The 20,789-nt window shown below is 38.7% G+C and overlaps 1 pseudogene; it reads left to right on the top strand.

Annotated features, from left to right (window-relative positions):
- Nucleotides 1-20,789, top strand: part of LOC130141898 (F-BAR domain only protein 2-like) — a 78,714-nt pseudogene that overhangs the window by 34,494 nt on the left and 23,431 nt on the right.

Raw genomic sequence — 20,789 nt, 5'->3', positions numbered from 1 at the left:
CTATATGCCCACCCCGGCCACCCCCCCAGGTAGATATACCAGGCACGAATGCCCATGGTATGGAATACCTTTTTGGCTGGTTCAGGTCAGCTGACCTGGCTGTATCCCCTCCCAGCTCCTTGTGCCCCTCCAGCCTTTTTGCTAGCAAGGCCTGAAGAACTGCAAAGTTTCACATCAAAGCCAAAACACAGCACCACACTAGCCCCTAAGAAGGTAATTAACTCCATCCCAGCTGAAACCAGGACAAAGACAAATGTAGAATGAATGTTGTGCAGCTGCCACTGTTGCTTAAGATTCCAGTCCTAAATCTATTTGAAGAAAATACTTTAAAAATCTCCAGGACCATATAGGCCTTCTTCCTCTCATATAATTCGTGGGCTAATCTATTGAATTAGTTGGTGGGTTGCATTCTGGAATATTGAATTCTGAGAACAAAATAAACTAATAATAATGCATAACAAAGTATTTTAGATTATTTCAGTATATTCTAGCTATAGTTATAGTACTTCATAGTGGAGTTTACTTTTATTTAATCTGTAAAAATAAGAACAAATCTGAAAGGAAGTACTGAGAAAGGCTGTCTTATTGCATAAATTATAAGTAATTTACTGTAAAGGTTTCTAGATATAGGTTATTAATCTCTCATCTACATGTCTGCAAATTCTTTGTATCTGTGATGTCATTTATACCAGATTGTACGGGCTCCCTCTGGTGGCTAATTTGTCATCTGAAGTCTTAATATACAGGGGCTTCTCGAGTTTAACACACTGTTTTTGTAGTACAAATAATATGTCTTTCAATCAGTAATGCTTTGTGAGTTTAACTTCATTTATTGACTTCCTTACAATGGCTTTTTTAACTGTTACCTAAATAACTTTAGTCAGCTTTAGCACTTAATTCTTAGTGAATTTACTTTATTTTGAATGTTTAGTATTAATACAATATTTGAAGAAGCTTTATTCATTATTTTTTTCTATTCAGCATAAAAAAAATAGCCACATTCAGTTGCAAATCTTTTAATTTTAACTGGGGGGAAAATCACTTAAATGTAAAACACTGAAAAACAGAAAGAGAGGTGGCATGGCATACAATAACCAGTCAGGCTTCAGGTCAGAATTTAATTTGTTCTCTGAACTGTTTTCTAAAGCTTACATGTTCCTGTTACTAGGTTTAATAGCAGGTGTAATACCATCAATTGGAAGATGCTTCTGTCACTCATGGTCCTGCAGTGTTGATCAAAACTATTGTTGTCCACTTCTGATGAATCAATTTTCTGTTTCTGATAGGCTTCTGCTCCATGTTCCCTGGAAAATTCATTTATAGCATGGCAGAAAAGGTCTACTTTTTACCCAAAGTATATGTTAAATCAGTAGTGGAGATGATATGTATTCCAGTTCAGTGACATATCAATGACTTCTAGCTTTATTTACTTAATCTAATAATAATCTATAAACAAATATTGGTTTGTTCCAGTATGAAAAGTTGATGCCACATGAAATAGAAACTGCTAGGAAGTATGAGCTCATGTTCTTCTAAGATCTTATGTCTGAAATTGGCAGGATAATATATAATATGTTTAAAGATATTTGTGAATGTCTATATAGTTGTAGTTGGTCATGAATGATTTTCCATTTTTAGCTACTGAATTACCGTGCCCTCTTCTTGTATGTGGGAAACTGTGTTTGTCCCTGTATTAGGTTTTTTCCACTACACAGTTTACCCAGAAAAGGTACCTTTGAAGGCCAAATGAGAAGACTCAGCTGCATTTTCAAAAAAATCAGGAGCAAAAGTAAAATTTAATTATTTATTTTCATTAACTTGTTCTGGTGTTATTGTTAGTGGTTGTTGGTAATGCTGTGCCATTATTCAGTGTGAAAGGGGTGTTGGGTCATCTTTTAACTATAATAAATATTTCTTCATTGCTTTTGCACTAGCTTGATCCATCTTTCACAATTGGAATCAGCCAGAATGTGATTTACACTGCAACCCTGTATTCTTAACCACACAAGTAGGCAGAGAAAATCTGGCAAAGAGGAGTAGTCACATGCAAATTGTCCAAGTGTATCAGTAAAAGCATCTAGACTTTGGGCTGTGAAAAACACAAGCCCATAAAAATGCTTCTTGTATTCACTATCCATCCAATAAACTTGAACTTTATGGAGGGGCTAGAAGTTTGCATTTGTTAAAATATCATAAAATTAGTCAAGCAGGACCTGCCCTTCATAAACCCATGCTGGCTGGGCCTGATCCCCCGGTTGCCCTGCACATGCTGCATGATGGCACTCAGGGTGATCTGCTCCATAACCTTTCCTGGCACTGTGGTCAGGCTGACAGGCCTGTAGTTCCCTGGATCCTCCTCCTGGCCCTTCTTGTAGATGGGCGTCACACTGGCTAACCTCCAGTCTTCTGGGACCTCTCCAGTTTGCCAGGACTGCTGATAAATGATGGAGAACAGCTTGGCGAGCTCCTCCACCAGCTCCCTCGGTGCCCTCAGGTGTATCCCATCCGGCCCCATAGACTTGTGTGTTTCTAAGTGGGGCAGCAGGTCACTGACAGTTTCCTCCTGGACCGTGGGGACTTCATTCCGTTCCTCATCCCTGTCTTCCAGTTTGGGGGCTGAGTACCCAGAGGGAAGCTGGTCTTTCTATTACAGACTGAGGCAATGAAAGCATTAAGTCCCTCAGCCTATTTATTCCTCATCCTTTGCAACAGCGTTCCCTGACACATCTAATAAAGGATGATTATCCTTGGCCCTCCTTTTGTCATTAACGTATTTGTAAAAACATTTTTTGTTATCTTTTATGGCAGTGGTCAGCTTGAGCTCTAGCTAGGCTTTTGCCTCTCTAATCTTCTCCCTGCATAACCCTGTAACATCCTTATAGTCCTCCATTTAGGTATGGCATTCCTAGTAAAAGCAATGTGGCATTTTCACAGGCTGCAAAATTGTTAATAAACAATTGTTTGCCATCCAAATAGTAATCAGAACTGTTTAATCTGAATTCTATACAAGGTCATTAATGCTGCCAGCATTGCCTGAATCCTTGATGCTTTATGGTTCTGATAACATATGGTTCGATGTGGCTGGCTGTTGGTGGCAACAGGGAGTTAATGCAAAGTTCAGTCTAAATTTGACATGCCATCAGGTCTTTTCTAATTGTTTTTATATGCATTTTAGTCCTAAATGCCTATGGGGCACTGCTTATGCATTGGGTTTGTTTTGGGTTCCCCCCCCCAAAGCAAATGCAAGAGCACTGATGCAAGCTGCACCACTACTAGGAAGCTAGTGCAAAGTAACTAGCATACTGTAAATGCACAGTTGTGCTCACTCCATGTTAATATTCCTTTTTACATTAGCGTGTTGTGTTAAACTACATGTTTTCTATCTAATGAAGAAACATGCAAGATTAACAAGATCAAGTAGATGAAAAAGGGTTTAAGGACACCTGCATTCCTCCAAGAAATTTTAGCAACAAGTTAGTTCTTCCCCAGAGATTGAGATGCAAAGCAAGGGCCACGGAATACTGAAACTTGCTTTGATTAAAGCTACTAGTTTTTTTTTTAATGCACTTGAATAATAAACTCTGCTTTGAGAGAAAGACTTAAGATAGTGCTGCATATGGCTCTTTTTTTTTTCCTCCATGGGTTGGTTAGATAACATAATTTGTCATAGCACTATCAAAACTAGCCAGCTGCAACAAGGCTTTTACTATCCCATACCAGATTAACTTCAATAGGTAGCTCCCACACCTTGCCCCAGCACAGCCACCAACCCCCCACAAGGTTTCAACAGTTCATCTACTGTCCACACTGTTTCTTCAGCCTCTTCAGGCCAGTCCACCCTGCTGCTTGCCTCCACTGCATCCAGAATCTTTCTTCTCCATACTCTTCTTCCAGCCAGCCTCCCCTCATACAGGCCTTTCTCTTCTCTCAGGGCCTCTCCTACATTCAAAGACTCCAAGTCCCTCTTCATCCAGCTTCATGTGGTCCTTAGAGCTATTTAACTACTTAGCAGGAACCAGCCACAGCTGCACATCATCCACATCAGCCAACTCACCACCCCTGAATCCAGCCCACAGCTGTATATTATCAATGTTAATTAACCTGCCTTCATTCCTTTACAATTTGTCTACAATAATTCATAGAATTGATATAAATGCTTTTCTAGGAAGCTAAACAGCAACAAAATAGATGGCAATAAACAATAAAAATGGTTAATACTTTTTTTTTTAACAGCTCTGCATATCTTAGAGTTCCTTTTCTACAAAGAAGTATAACAAAGCAAGCGTTTATGTTCTTATAAATTATTTTCTTTATATTTTCTGTAAATATTATGAATATTTTAATGTGGTCAACACTTGTGACTAGATGCATAAATAGCCAGAAGTGTTTCAGTTTCTCAAAGCCTGTGCCCATACATAATTCTACACAGATGGTTGACCAAGGAATGAGTTTAGTTCAATACTGACAGTGCCCAAGAGATTCAGTAAAGTATCCTTTGTAAAAGAAGGCAGTCCATTGCTATATTTCAGAAGATAATGGGAGAAATTAAGTGTGGATATTTTTGAGGATTTTTATAAAAAGCTGGGCTTGAGGCAAATCTTTAAGGGTGCTGTGCTGTTACAGCTCTGTTTTCAAAGAGGAGATGTAAGCTCAAGATCTGTACCAACAAATATGTCTTGGTTCCTGTCCTAGATATATATTTGATTTTGCCTGCAAAAGTTGAGTTCCTTCAAAGACAAGAAACCTGCCAAAGCTGGTGTAGGCTTTAGGAAGTTTCATTTACCAGCATAGATTTAAAAAAAATAAAAAATTACATATACCTAATTTGAAAACTTGTTTTAATTTACAAGTTATTTATTTTTAATTGTCTGGAAAATTAGAACTGTACAGGTTTTGCTCTAAAAGTCTCTTAATCCAAGTGGAAAACTGATAGTATTGCATTGCCAATATTAGCTGAATATACCAACCAACTAGGAATTTAACATTATTTGGCAGGCAGGACTACTGTTTTGCTGATTGACTGGATACCAAGCAAAAATGGACTCCAAATCAAATATAAGAATAAATGCAGTTTATTATATTACACTATAATAAATAAAAAAATATCATGCAATATGATAAAAGGAAACAGTACTAGTTATTATGCACAATATGATAAAAGAGCAATAGGAGCAAAGCATCAAATTATTACTGCAAAGCATTACAGAGACTAAGAAAAGGATACATCACCAATTACCACCTTAACATCATCCAGGCCCACCCTTTGGCTGGGAAGCCCCGTTGCAGCCAGTGCCAGGAGTCTCTCGGTAACTGGGAAAATTCTTATGTGGTGCATCCACCCGTAGGTGAGGCTTCTGGCCCAGTCCCGAAGCCTGCCCACCTTTATACTTGGTGAAAAACAAAAATAGTTTACACAGCGTATGCAAACTATTAAGTTTAGGCTAAGTGCAGGCGTGCACTATCTCATGATTCATAAGGTTCACACATGCCAGGGTCATTGGCCAGACACCCGAGCATGTTGGGGTTACTGTCATGACACAGCTGCACACAATATTGATTGTCTGGATGGTCCTGCTCATATCTTGCTTGTTCAGGGGGCTCAGGACAAAGACCACCTGCTCATTAAAGTTGTCCTTGAGCTCCCTGAGCTCCCTGTCCAAGTTAAGCAATCCCTAATTAAAGACAAAGGCTTTTTCATAAGCAGTAATCAATTAATTAAATTTTCACCACAGCTACAGATGTGATTCTCTGAGGAAGCCAGTTAAGCTTTTCCTTTTAGTGTGATTGTATTTTAAGCAGTAGCAAGAAAAATTCATATTGAATACAAAAGTTATTTTTGCTGTAGCATCTTCATTGAATATATAGTGTTGGAAAGGAAGTTCTTGACATGTATGTATACATACACACACACAAATCCACACCTGAACTTGAAAGCTTGGTGATCTTTTCCTAGTGTGTGAAAAAATGTTCGGACTCATATTTGAGAAAGAAGAGCTGTCATGAATGAGTGGTTTAGGTTGCTTAAAGAATCACCATCAAAGGTATGAACAAAATAGTTTTAATAGGAATTTGTGGGAGTGCAACTTCACAAAGTTTGATGGCAAGGTTCATTCTATTGCTTATTGCATGCATGAAACACACAAAGGAAAAATCAAGTTAAAATCAAGCTAGAATGATTTACATGGAGACCAAAGATGCAGAGGGGTAAGGGAGACCCTCCTGTTGAGTTGCAAGGTTTAGAGTGGGCGCCCTTGCTTTCTAAACTCCTGATGGAGCTTAGGTGTGGCTAGTCTCAGACTTGGTCAATGGTTTATGTCTAAATGTTGTCTAAGATTTATTCACAGTTTTAAGGTGGATCACAAGATCTTGGAAGCACTTCAATTACAACAGTGATTTAACTACAGATCAAAAATGGTAACACATACTATACTTGCTATGAGGTCCCTAAATCAATTCACACACACATGCACATAGACACAAAGAAATAGATGTATAGATATATATATAAATGTACAAAGGTATACCTTTTAAAAGTTCCCCTTGAGTTCAGTGAAATATGTCGAATGCCTTTGCATTTCTCAACGGGCGAAGCTTTGAGCCTTGAGGAGCAGGGTTATCAACCCAGGCCCCATCATCAGCTTTTGACAATGGTTTTCATAACTTTGTAAACTTGGGAGTTCGCAACCTCTGAGTGGTGTCCCGCTCAGAGGGAGATGCTGGTCACAGCCCCCTGCAATCCAGGAGAGCAAAAAGGGTCTCGCTTAGGACCACTGTTTGTAATGTTGCGAGATTATTTACTTTAGTAATCTGTAAATTTTCATCCCGGCCTAACCTGAGCCAGTAATTTTTCAAAATTCCAAGAACAAGGGTACCGTTCCACTCAGGCTACAATTTGAGTTGGGACTGTTCCAGGGCTGTCAGGGGATGACTGATTATCCCCCCTCTCATTCCCTACCTTGGCCAGGCAACAGGAGTTCCTGGTAAGACAGTGCCGTTCCCCACATCAGCCATGCAAGAGTTTCTGGTACAGTCAAGGGGCACTTAACTGCCCAACTCATTACACAAATGCCAAGGCCTAATGGGGATTCCTGAGGTCATAGAGCAACCCAGAGAAGGGGGCAAAGTGCACCACCACGAGAGCCCATCCAATTCACAGAATGAATTGGATGAACATCCACTTCCCCTGAAGTACTCTGAGAAATCAAAAGCGGTCTGTGATGTCTAGCAAGAATTTTTTTAAAATTACAATCCCAAACTCAACTGCATTCAACTGTTCAACAAAAGGAGATAACAGCAAAAAAGAAAATAGTGTATGTTGTTGATGTGTAAAAAAAAATATCAATAAAAGGTCACATCAACATAATATTTAAGAATGCTTTTGCCATGCCTTCTGGGAACATACAGTTGTTACAGTTTTTTTGGACTTTGTTATGATTCTGCAGTATATTGGTATGATTTCTTCCACAGAGCTAGCTAAAACACTAAAGTAAGAGTATAAATATATTCAGCAGCAAGTGAGAGATGGGGCAAAAATGGAAAAATAATAAAAAAAACCCTTTAGAGATTTGTAGATGCAACAGGGCAAAAGCTGGGTTTTGTGTGATTTTTGGACTCAAATGAAGTACTGTCAGGTTCTCTTGAATTTTCCTGCTTACAAAAGAAACAGTTGCAGCCTGAGGCAAATAATCTTTCTGGGCTGTGGGAGCAAAGAAATATTCATTTCAATAACTTAAGTAGTAAAAAGATATTAATTAAATGATAGTCATCAGAAAATGCAGTAGTATGTAGGATGGGTACTACTATGATAATAAAATTGTGGATGAATAGCTTTTAAACATCTGAGAATAGAAATAACGTCCTGAGACATGTTTTATGCTAATACAATAAATAAGACCTATAGTTTACTTTTATAAAATGGCATAACCTTATATGGAATTAATATTGAGGGGAAAGGGGTTTTGGTTAGGTTTTTTTATTTGTTGGAGGCATATTTTATTTTAAGACAGAAAACATTCTTTGGACAGAATAAATGTTAACTAAATGGCCTTCTCAAACATGAAATTGTCACAGGAAGCATACATAGCAAAATTGGAAGGAAGAAGTGTATTTTTTTTCTTCTTTCAGAAGATAAAGCATAAAAAATGAAACTTTCTGAAGTCTGAAAATATTTGGAAACCTGTTTATAAACATCTGTACTGTAGTTCATTTTTAGTAGACTGCAATGTTAGAGAAGAGCAATGGCTTGAATATTGTAACAAGCTTATTGAGGAAAAGTGTGGTTTTAAACTAGGGAAAGCAAAACAGAAAACTAAAGTTTGACTTAAAAACAGACTCAAAACCTTCTATCTTGTTGCATATTCTGCTTTTCTAATAAAATTGAAATACATCCTAACCTGCATATATAGTATTCTTACATTGATCCCTAAGTTGTGCTGCACAGGGTCCCATTTCTAATTAACTCATAATTTCATTGGCCATAATACTGTAGTGTGGTAGTACTTTATACCAGGGCAAACTACTATTGGACAACTTCTGCACTGAATTGACTGTCTGGGTCAACTGGGTCTGTATGTCATACTCTTTCTTGAACAAGAATATTTACTTCAGCATTTGAAAATGAATTCTCACTTGACTTACATTGGACTTGGTGTGTCCATAATAGTTCTCAGGAACTGCAGGATCTTGTCTGCTTTTTCTTCAATGTGTTTTTATTGTTGTCTTAGTTGTCATAGATCACCTGGATGGCCTTCTGCGTCAGATATTCCGTTTTAAATGATGGATATCAATTTGTATGCATTTTGACAATGGAAGGTACAGTGGAGTACCCCTTGACCTGTTGCCTAAATAGTATGGGTGCAGGAAAAGAGGAAAATGTCAAAGCACTAGCTAATTGAGCTAGCTACACAGACATTTTCCATCTTGTTTAGCTATCAATCTAACTTCATATGTGTGAAATTGTTCAATATTAGCAAAAAGCCTAAAATGGAAAATTCTTGATGCTTTCTTACAGGTATGTGTTTAACACATACACTTGCCTATCTGGCAATTGGCTTAAATGATTCTTAGACTTGCATTCTTTGTACCTAAGCCCAAGTTTAACCATAACAATAAAATTTCAAATTCCTATCTTTTATTAATAGAGCCTGTAATTTAAATGCTTTCTGTGTAATGTTGAAATGGATTTGTTTTGAAGAATTTGTCTCTATTGGTTGCCCTTTTTGAGGGAAGGAGGGGTTTCTACAAAAACAGTATAAGAAATACTGTTACTAGCATTAAACTTCTTCCTAAGCCTTGGGAGTTTAATTCACAGAGTGCCTCTCTGTTTTACTGTCATAGCTGATATAAACCAAAGGATGGTGTAGTTCTATATCATTTTTGATAGTGTGGTTCAGAAAGATCAAACAGGAGTGGAAAATTGGGGTCGTCACCTATGTTTGACCTTTTTGCAACTATTGACTTGGATACTGGCACATTTACCTGATGTTGCTTAGATGTTTTTAATGTCAAATACTAGGATCAAAAAATTAATATTATGCATATTTTGTGTCTTAAATGGTGAGACATTTTTCAGGGTCAAACTTATACTGCCTTGGACTCCAAGTAGCTGTGTGATGTCACTGAAGATGACCTGCTCTATAACTTTCCCCAGCACCGAGGTCAGACTGACAGTCCTATAGTTCCCCAGATCCTCCTTCTGGCCCTTCTTGCAGATGGGTATCACATTTGCCCCAGTTAACCAGGACTGCTGATATATGATGGAAAGTGGCTTGGTGAGCTCTTCCGCCAGCTCCTTTAGTACCCTCAGGTGGATCCCATTTGACCCCAGAGACTTGTGTGTCTGAGTCACTAACCATGTCCCCTTGGATTATGGGGTCTTCATTCTGCTCCCCATCCCTGTCTGTAGCAGCTCAGGGGGCTGGGTACCCAGAGAACAACTAGTTTTACTATTAAAGAGTGAGGCAAAGAAGGCATTAAGTACCTCAGCCTTTTCCTCATCCTTTGTCACTATGTTTCCCCCTGCATGCAATAAAGGGTGGAGATTCTTCTTCATTCTCCTTTAGTTGTTAATGTATTTATAGAAACATTTTTTATTTTCTTTTACGGCAGTAGCCAGGTTAAGTTCTAGTTGGGCTTTGGCCCTTCTAATTTTTTCCCTGCATAACCTCATGACATTGACATTCTTGTAGTAGTCCTCCTGAGTTGCCTGCCCCTTCTTCCAAAGGTCATAAACTCTCTTCCCCTCCCCAGTTCCAGGCAAAGCTCTCTGTTCAGCCAGGTCGGTCATCTTCCTTGCCAGCTTGTCTTTTGGCACATGTGGATGGCAAGAATTGAAAATTCTATCATTTCATGATATTTGTGCCCAAGATGGCCTCCAACTATCGCATCACCCACCAATCCTTCCCTGTTTGCAAACAAGAGGTCTAGCACGGCTCCTTCCCTTGTTGGCTCCCTCACCAGCTGTGGCAGGAAGGTCTCTTCCACACACTCCAGGAACCTCCTAGACTGTTTCCCCTCTGCTGTATTGTATTTCCAGCAGTCATCTGGTAAGTTGAAGTCCCCCATGAGAACAAGGGCTAGCAATCATGAGACTTCTCCCAGCTGCTTATAGAATATTTCATCTGTGTCTTCATCCTGGTTGGGTGGTCTGTAACAGACTCCCACCATGATATCTGCCTTGTTGGCCTTTCCCCTGATTCTTACCCATAAACACTGAACCCTTTCATCATCATCATCAAGCTCTAGGCAGTAAAAACACTCCCTCGCATACAGGGCTACCCCACTGCCTCTCCTTTCTTGCCCATCCCTTCTGAAGAGTTTGTAGCTATCCACTGCAGCACTGCAGTTGTGTGTCATCCCACTAGGTTTCTGTGATGGCCACTATATCATAGTTTTCCTGCTGCACAACAGCTTCCAGCTCCTCCTGTTTGTTGCCCATGCTGCAGGCATTGGTGTAGATGCACTTCAGTTGGGCTATTCATCCTGTCACCTTTTTGGGGGGGAGAAGCCCTAATTCCTATGTGACTGTTCTCAGGTGCTTCTGTGGTTTCTAACTCATCAACAACCCTTGTGTCTTTGCTGCCGCGTGGATCTCCATCCCCTACCCCCACTGATATGGCAGACTGAAGGACCTCACTGGCACACTGTCCCTCAAACACTGGCATGCCATGCCCAGGCTTATCTCTAGTGGGCCTGGCTTTATCCCTTTCTCCCTTCAAATGTAGTTTAAAGCTCTTTTGATGAGCCCTGCTAACTCCTGCGCAAAGATCCTTTTCCCTCTTTGAGACAGGCGTACCCCATCTGTTGCCAGCAGGCCTGGTGGTGTGTAGACCGACCCATGATCAAAAAACCCAAAATTCTGCCGGTGACACCAGGCTCGGAGCCAGGTATTGATCTGCTGGCTCTTTCTGTTTCTTCCCTCATCATTCCCTGCAACTGGAAGGACAGAGTAGAATACTACCTGTGCTCCTGATCCTTTAACCAGTCGTTCCAAGGCCCTGAAGTCTCTCTTGATTGCCCTTGAACTTCTTATTGCAACTTTATTCTCCTACATGAAAAAGCAATAATGGATAATAATCCTTGGGCCGTACCAGGGTAGAAAGTTTTCTTGTCACATCTTTAACCCAGGCCCCAGGGAAACAGCATACTTCCCTAAGAAGTGGGTCTGGTCAGTATGTTGGACCTCTGTTCCCCTCAGGAGAGTCTCCTATTACAGTGACCCATCTTTTTTTTCTTTATGGAAGCATTTTTTCTTGCAACAATTTGTTGTAAGAGAATGCTGTTTTCATGGTTGATATTTATCTTTCTTGTAGTAAAGCAGCTAGTAGATGCAAGGGAAGGAGAGAGAGTGTGTGGGGAGAAGGGATTTTTCTATTAACACTAATAAGGTATTAGGTATCATTAAGAAGGAAGAGTATTTAAAATTTCCAAGTTAACTTCATAGTGAAAAGTAGAACCTTCTTACTGAATTTTTTTGTGCAGCTTCCATCTCATTACTATCTATGCCAATTCTTCAGTAACTGAGTTTTTCAGATTGTGTTTTAGTCTTCCCTATGAGAAAAGAATACATTGTTGCCAGAGCAAGATAAATTTTGGGGGGATAAGTCGGCTTCTGTTAAATGAAATTAAAAATACTAATCTGATCATCATATCTGTTTATGTTTCAGCTAAGCGTGAGTGTTTGTCTCTTATCAAGCTGTAAAAAAAACACCCTCAAAGACAAGTGTTAGGCAAGTGTAATGGACAAAATACAGAAACTTTGAGTTGTTAACAAAAATCTTTGCTTTCTGCTTGTGGTAGAAGTGATGGTTAAAGATACTGATCTGAAATAAGGATGAGTTTTACTTGAGCCTTGAATTTTTATATATTTTATTCATTAGTGTAAAAGTCTTAAAAAGTCTGGGGATCAGTCATAATAGCTGGGAAGGGTAAAGAAAAAGATGCTATTCTGAAAAAGCTTAAGTTTTGTTTTTCTCTTAAAATATGTTTAAATCTCTGTTGTTTACAGGTTTTTCCTTCTGTTTTTATTTTGGGGATGAGTATGTTTACTTTGGTTTTTGTTTTTCTCCTGGCCAAATGGGAATATGTGTGGAAGTAAGAAACTGGAGTAGCTGAATCCTTAGCAAACTGATGAAAAATGTATTGTCTGAAGTGTAGTGCTGAACAAGTAATTGATTTGTTCTTCAGCTTCTATGTTTTATGGTATTTTTCTTAGTTTTTAGAGTTTAAATACTTAAAATGTTGATTAAATCAGTGTGAGGATGTTGAGATCTACAGTTCCCTGAATCAGGTTTTCTGGTGGGTTTTTTTTAATTATTTTGTAAGACACCCAGTTTTGCTGACTTGTGGAGAACACTGACTTTATTTTACTGTGAATTTAATGGAGAGCAAAGAAGAAGGGATTGGAAGAGCAGCTTATAATATCCATCTATTTACAATGTGTAGTAGTAGAATGGGAGCGCTGTTAGGAATTTGTATTTCATCTTGTCATATTGAATAATTAGACTTGCATTTGAAGTTATTTAATAATTGAAACTTAAAAGTGCATTTAAGACTGCCATTTGAGATTAGCCTTTTGATATTCTGTTCTCAAGAGCTTCATTTGGAAGCCAAACAATTACATTATACAGAAATGAGATATTGATGGGTTCTATTTCCAGATTCTCATCCTGCTGTTGGTTTTACAAGCACCCAGGGTTTTTTTAATGGCAGGGAAAGTTTTGCAGACTCAGTCTTAATTACAGTAATATAAATCATTACCTTGAGCACACCTTTAAAAAAATATCATTAGATCTCTGCAAATTTTCAAAGAAAATATTTGGTACATTTTATCTAATGACTAAAATAAAGTTGTTTAACATCAGTGAGTATCAAGTTACATTGTGAGATTCTCAATTGTCTTTCTATTTGACATAAGCATAATTTTTTTCATTTGCAGTTTGAGAAATGCTATCAAAATGTAGTGTTTATACTGAATGAAACATATTTACACTGCAAGATTTAAATATACATTTTGAGGGTTACATTACAAATAGAACCATTTGAGGTACTTAATTTGTATTTGATTCATGTAGTTAATCCCAGTTGTGTAATTCGCAATGCTAATTCACAGCTAAATTATTTTTTACTTTCATTGTGGTATCTCTAATTGCAGCACAATGATTTGCTGTGTTGTACTATTTAAAAATAAACTGAAGCTTGTAGTCTCCATTTTTCTTGTATCTAAGATCTGTTTATATCAGCGACTTATTTTAAGACATTCATTTTGAAAAGAATACAAGTGAAAAAACTGGAAAATGCTTGCAAGTACAGCTTTTATTTTACGTGAAAACACCCTGAAAATTGCACAGCTTTTGAGTTTATGGTAGATGCTCTACAATAATTGTAATTTCATAATAAAGATAAATAAATCAGAGTACTTACTAACACGTGTGTTTTGGGGCAGGAGTGAAAGTAGTTTCTGTATTTGAGGTTTCCACAATCTATTTACTTCCAGTTGTTTGTAATTGAAGTTTTCAAGATTTCAGTCTCTCACTTGAAGTAGTTGCATAAGGTGCAAAGGGAGGGGAAGTTTGACTACATTAGAGTATAGAATTGGGAACAGTTTTGTGGGGTTTTTTTCCTCTGTCTTATCTGTAATGTGTATACTCCATCAAAATGATTACAGAAAGAAAAGTAATAACCCCTGTGTCACAGTGCTAAAATGATAAACTTTGGTTTTACTTTTGTTGGTTCAGTTGTAAGTTACCGTTTCAAATACGGGCCAAGGGGCTAATTCTTAGTAGGGGCTGAAAGTAATGGTGCCAGTTTGCATGTGCTCTCTGCTTTCTTTGCACTTGCATAAGTGCTGGCGTGATTCTGCCATTTTAACTCCCTGAACAAGGTCTTATGGAAAATCACTGTTTTTTCTGCAAGTTTGCTCCCTGAAGTGGCTCATAGTAGGGTTAAATAGTCAGATTGAAAGAATGAGGGTTAGGACTGCCCTTTGCAATGGCTGTTACCTTGTGTCAACTTGTTGTGAATGCTGAATTAGGATCCTGCTGACTATGCCAATTTGTCACGAATGGGTGATTTAGACCACTTAACCACTGTCAAAGGTATCAACAAAAGTGGTTTTATTGAAATATGATGATGTAAAAGTGTGATATAACAAAGTTTGATGACAAGGTTCACTCTATTACTGTACTGCACAAAGGATATAGCAATGATTCAAAGTTACCAAGACAGAATCAAAGTTACCAAGACAAAACCTTAGTGCACTATAATGCAAGGTTATTGCATGATATTGGCCACTTACCAAAGATCTGTTGTTGGTAAAAGGTCTCTCTGCCTTGAGGAGCAACCTTGAGGGGCATCCCAGCTCAAGAGGAGATCACCACCATGCAGCCACGCTGCCTAGCAGGGAGAGCTCAAAGGTGGCTCACTCAGGCTGCCACATTTGTAGGATAAAGTGGTGTAGTCAAATTGCATACAATAGGAAAAGTATGCATGAGACTTCTTGTACCCGCAACTTTCTTTGTTCCTTGATAAATGAGTCTTGGAAAAACCACCCACTATTCATGTGTTAATCTCATGATCGGTGTTCCAAGCTTATATGTATCAATGCTCACTGTGTCACTGTTCCTTTGTGGGGTTCCTGGAGGAGTTCTTGGCCCAGCTATGGCTCAGGCCTTTACCTCCTTTGGAGCCTGTACCAAACTACTGCTAGTTTGGTTAAGGGGTTAAGTGCATCTGTCACAATTATAAAGGGAAGCCACAATACTGAATTTATTTAGATATGGCACTTAACCAGTGCTCTCTATTTTTTTGTCCTGTTTAGTCTTAATGATTTTTTTAAAACTTTTTTATCTTCTTTATTGCTATGTTTAAGATTCTGCACATCACTTTTAACTGTCCAGGTAACTGACTATGAAGTCAGAGGAACTAACAATGCAGAGTTAGAAAAAGTGTGAATATAAAAATTAGTGCTATAGCTATGTTTTTTTCCTTTTTGATTTTTCTTTACATAGATCTTGTTCATTAAAAGAAGATAAATTGAAAGCCTTACACTATATTATAGATGCAATTTTGAACGAGAAGAGGAAACAAATTAGAAACGTTTCATGTGCTTTTAATAACATAGGCAATTCAATTTTATTTAGACAGTGTGCACTAGTATTTTAATTTTTCAGTATGAAAGAGTGAAAAAAATGATTTGCTGTACATGTATGATTTTGCAATCTGTTTGACCATTGGCAGAGTAATTGTGGTTTTTCATTACCACCTACATTTGTAATTGAATTATTTAGTATTTTCAGGAAATATTAATAGTTGTTAAAATATCTTAGGATTTGACCTTCATTTGAGGTTAAACTTAACCTAACATTTATCTTCATTGTCATTTCTTTAAGGCCCTATTGAATTTGAAGAATGTAACACATCCAGTGCAGTTGAAGGTGAGCTGTAGCATAATTATTTGCCTAACAGTCTTGTTGATAGGGCCTGAAGCTGAGGAGAGAAGGATATTCACATGTGAATATGTATAACTTTAACGTATTTCAGTAGACCAGAAACCTGTTTTTCTCTTGAGAAACAAACTTCTATGAAAATGAGACCTACAATACTTTATAAGCCTAATGCACAATGGTTAAAGAATTTTAATATTTCTTGGGCCTTGTCAGCCAGAGGGCTGGAGGGACACAGGAAACTGGGAGGGGACACAGCCAGGTCAGTTGACCTGAACCAGACAAAGAGGTATTCCATACCATGGGATGTCATGCTTGGTATATAAACTGGGGTGGAGGGGGTTGGCCAGGGCTGGAAGATAGTTTCTCAAGGACTGGCTGGGCATCAGTCAGCAGGTGGTGAGCAGTTGTACTGTGCATCACTAGTTTTCTTTTCTTCCTTCCCTTTCGATTTCATTCTTCTCCCCTTCTCCCTCCTTTTCATTATAACTGTTATTGTTATCATTACTATTGTTATTTTGTTTTTATTTTATTTCAATTATTAAATTGTTCTTATATACTTATCAAGATGTAAATTCTTTTCCGATTTTCCTCCCCATGCCTCTGGGTGAGGGGGGAGTGAGCAAGCGGCTGCGTGGTACTTAATTACCAGCTGGGGTTAAACCACGACAACCAGTGTTTGACATTGCTAAATATATACTCATCTCTTTGATACTCATCTCTTTGATCTTTAAATGAAAAGTGTTTGTTTCATAGGGATAAAACCACGGAAGAGGAAGCCTTTTGGTTTATCAGGAATAATGAAAAAAGAAAAAGATACTGAGCTTGTGTAAGTATATTTCTAACTTAAAGCCTTGTCTTGTGTGAAAACTAGTAAATGTATAGAGATAAACATTAGCTGATGTTTAACAACAAATGGTTTTATAACAAGTTTAGAGGAATGCTATGAATATGAAAACATCACAGCTATTTAAGATTTTTGTAACTAAGGATTTTAGGGAAATAATATAAATGTATTCAGAGTAGTCTACTCATGCTTCATTCTTTCCTTGGCATGGGTAACTAGTTCTCCCTTTTTCTATATTTAAACATTGTAGATAGCATGATTCTCATGTGTACTCCTAATGAAATAGTAGCTCTGTTATGTGGAAAAAGTACTGTATGTCTGTGTTTGCAGAACTGAAGCTTCACTTATTCTTTTGTTAGAAAAACTTTTGTGTACTGTATAGAACAGAAAAAAAAAAATTTTTTTTCCAGTAAATCATGTGCACATTCATTTCTGAAAGACCATTATTCTAACTCATGATTGATGTCCCAGTGTGGTGGGTTGACCTTGGAAGGACACCAGGTGCCCACCAAAGCCATTCTATCGCTCCCCTACTCAACTGGACAGAGGAGAGAAAATATAACGAAAGGCTCGTGGGTCAAGATAAGGACAGGGAGATCACTTAGCAATTACCATCACAGGCAAAACAGACTCAGCTTGGGGAAATTAGTTTAATTTATTGCCAATCAAATCGCAGTAGGGTAATGAGAAATAAAAACAAATCTTAAACACCTTCCCCCCCACCCCTCCCTTCTTCCCAGGCTCAACTTTACTCCCAATTTCTCTACCTCCTCCTTCCCAGTGGTGCAGGGGGATGGGGAATGGGGGATGTGGTCAGTTCATCACACCTTGTCTCTGCCGCTCCTTCCTCTTCAGGCGGAGGGCTCCTCACACTCTGCCCCTGCTCCAGTGTGGGTCCCTTCCAGGGGGTGCAGTCCTTCAGGAACAGACTGCTTCAACGTGGGTCCCCCGTGGGGTCACAAGTCCTGCCAGCAGCCTGCTCCAGTGCAGGTTTCCCACAGGGGCACAGCCTCCTTCAGGTCACATCCCTGTGTGGCCTAGGGTCCTCCACAGGCTGCAGGTGGGTATCTGCTCCACTGTGGACCTCCATGGGCTGCAGGGGCACAGCCTGCATCACCATGGTCTTCACCATGGGCTGCAGGGGAATCTCTGCTCCAGTGCCTGGAGCACCTCCTCCCCCTCCTTCTTCCCTGACCTGGGTGACTGCAGAGTTGTTGCTCTCACATATTCTCACTCCTCTCTCCTACTGGCACAGATTTTGTTTTTTTCCCCCTTCTTAATATGCTATCCCAGAGGTACTACCAGCATCACTGATGGGCTTGGCCTTGGCCAGCAGCAGGTCCATCTTGAAGCTTGCTGGCATGGGCTCTATCAGGCATAGGGGCAGCTTCTGGCATCTTCTCACAGAAGCCACCTCTGTAGCCGCCGCCGCCGCCGCCCCCCCCCCCCCCCCCAACCTTGCCACATAAACCTGTTACACCTATTTATACCCTTTGTCACATTTACTGCACGCTTTCTGTCTTAGATGGATTGGTAGCATTCTATATATTAGTAATTATGGTTACTATATTTCATTGTATTTTGTTCATAATTTCTAAATGTGTTTTCTCAGTGGAAGTATTTTGATTTAACAGAAAATAGCTTTCAATTTAACAGAAACTTAGAAATATAGATATATATAGATATATTATCTGGCAACATATGTATACATTCTTTTTTTTTTCTTTAACCAGCTTTGTTGTTTTAATATTGTGCTGAAAAATTAATGACCTAAGAACTGCAGATGCTAGTTATTTGCACATACAAAGTGTCATAGCTATTTTTCTTTTGGTGTTTGTTTTTAATAGTGATATGCTTCTAAACAATACTTTTTCTTCTCTCTGTCATGATGTCATTAGTGCTCCAAGGTGTTCAGTTTTTTTTTAAGCCATTCCTCTCTATTTCTGTTTTTTCTGTGATTTAATCTTTCCTCCACCCTCTCTTCATTACTTTTTTATGTTGTAGTGTGATTTTGGTGAGCAGTAATCTGAGAATACTGCTCTGTTACACAGAATTATTTTTTCTGATTATTTAGTTTAAAATATTTAAATTAAAATGTTATAAATATTTGATTATATTAATATTTTAAATAATTTTAGTCCCCTTTTAAAAGTAATCCATTACCTTTGGAAAGTTATGTACTACACTTTCTTTTTTTTGTGATGCAAAACTGTTGCAGTATCAAATAGCTGCAAAAAAGTATGTTCAATCATTTGCCTTTTGTTTCTTGCATTTACATAATTGCAAAGTGGTGATTTTGATAGTATTGAGTACTGTTGTTTGATTGAGTTCTGTAGCTGTTGGCTTTTCTTGTCCAACAAAAATTATTTTGCCACCACATGAACTATTACTCAAGCTAATCTCATGTAATGCTATTAGCCTGCTTGCAAAACAGGCATCTCCTTCCATCCATTATTTGGCAGATGATCTGGCCCCAGCAAAGTTAGAGGGCTCTTAATAGTAGCTTTCTGGAGACAGCAAAGGCAGGAAGCTCCAAATTAACTCTTCTTGGGTATATCACTCAATGTATCATTAATCAGAGATCATGTTTTTCCTTGACCTGTCACAGAAAGAAAATTTTCTCGGGCACTGAGGGCTTAAAACTGGCTTCTGTACTGTGTGAAACACTTTATACCTTTGTATGCTTGTCCATTGGATCTGAATACTTTTCTAAATGCTATCTTTTCCCAAAGATATTTTATTTAATGTTGAAAGATAATATGGATATCTCTTTCTAAGAGAAATTCTGTTTTTCATGGCACAGTGATGCCATCAGAAAATATAAATCAATGCAGCCACTCTGAAATGTTAAAATAATTTCACTTGCTTTCAATAAATTGGACTGAAAGTTGATTTATATTACATTATTTATTTCTATATTTATACACAGTACAAAAATGAATAGATGCTAAGGTCAGAAAGAATGAAGTATGACTGCATGCTATTGACCTTCTATGTAATACATGCTATAGGCTTTTACAGAGATTCTTGCATTAATCCAAATTAATCTAAATTAACTAAAACATCACATTTTAATGTAGGATTTTCAAATGATACAGGGTCCATTATGTCCTTAAGTAAAATATTGTAAGTTATTTATGACCTCTTTTAAAAATGTTATTGTTAGTCTAAATTTTTTCTGATTTCATCTTCAGCTAATGATCTTGTTATAGGCTGTACATGATAGAACTCCATATCATAGAATCATAAAATCATTTAGTTTGGGAAAAACCTTTGAGATCATCAGATCCAACCGTTAACCCAGGACTGCCAAGTCCAGCACTAAACCATGTCCCTAAGCACCACATCTACATGTCTTTTAAACACCTCCAGAGATGGGGATTCAGCCACCTCCCTGGGCAGCCCGTTCTAATGCTTGACCACCCTTTCAGTGAAGACATTATTCCTAATATCCAATCTAAACCTCCCCTGTCACAATTTGAGGCCTTTTCCTCTTGTCCTCTCACTAGTTATCTGGAAGAAGAGACCTACCCCCACCTGCCTACAACCTCCTGTCAGGTAGTTGGAGAGAGCGATAAGGTCCCCCAAGTCCTTTTCTTCAGACTAAACAATCCCAGTTCCCTCAGACACTCCTCAGAAGACCTGTGCTCCAGACCCTTCACCAGCATCGTTGCCATTCTCTACACACGCTCCAGCACCTCAACGCCTTTCTTGTAGTGAGGGGCCCAAACCTGAACACAGCATTCTAGGTGCAGCCCCACCAGTACCGAGTACGGGGGGATAATCACTTCCCTAGTCCTGCTGGCCACACTATTTCTGATACAAGCCAGGATGCTGTTGGCCTTCTTGGCCACATGGGCACACTGCTGGCTCATGTTCAGCCTGCTGTCAACCAGCACCCCCAAGTCCTTTTCTGCAAGGCAGCTTTCCAGACACCCTTCCCCAAGCCTGTATTGTTGCATGGGGTTGTTGTGACCCAAGTGCAGGACCCAGCACTGAGC

This window comes from Falco biarmicus, chromosome W (assembly GCF_023638135.1).
Source record: "Falco biarmicus isolate bFalBia1 chromosome W, bFalBia1.pri, whole genome shotgun sequence".
Lineage (NCBI taxonomy): Eukaryota > Metazoa > Chordata > Aves > Falconiformes > Falconidae > Falco > Falco biarmicus.
The sequence above is the reverse complement of the archived record's forward strand: the minus strand, read 5'-3'. Positions and strand labels throughout refer to the sequence as shown.